Below are 386 nucleotides of genomic sequence, written 5' to 3' on the forward strand. Positions count from 1 at the left end.
GGCCGGCAGTGCGGCGCAGAGCGGCGCGGCGAGGGCGGGACAGAGCCGGGGTGACGCAGTGGGCACCGGGCGGCGCGTGCGCCCGAGGCGGGGGCGGGGCCCGGCCTCCCGGACCAGTCGGGGGGCGGGGCCTCCTCTGACCACGCCCCCAGCGAATTGCCTCGGGCTGGGTTGCGTGGGCAGTCAGTTTCGCGACCTTGGTGTTCAAGGCCACTCGTTTTTTCCAGAGGACTGAATAGGCAGGCCAGCGTCCCCGAGGCTCAAGTTATAACTATGTCCCCCTCCAGGCCTTTTGCAGCGGCTCAGAGAGGGAATGTGACTGGCTCAGGGAGTCATTGACAGCTAGCTGCCCTTGACACCGCCGTCCTTTAAGAGTGACAGGTTAT

This window comes from Castor canadensis, chromosome 16 (genome assembly GCF_047511655.1).
Source record: "Castor canadensis chromosome 16, mCasCan1.hap1v2, whole genome shotgun sequence".
In the NCBI taxonomy this organism is placed as follows: Eukaryota; Metazoa; Chordata; class Mammalia; order Rodentia; family Castoridae; genus Castor; species Castor canadensis.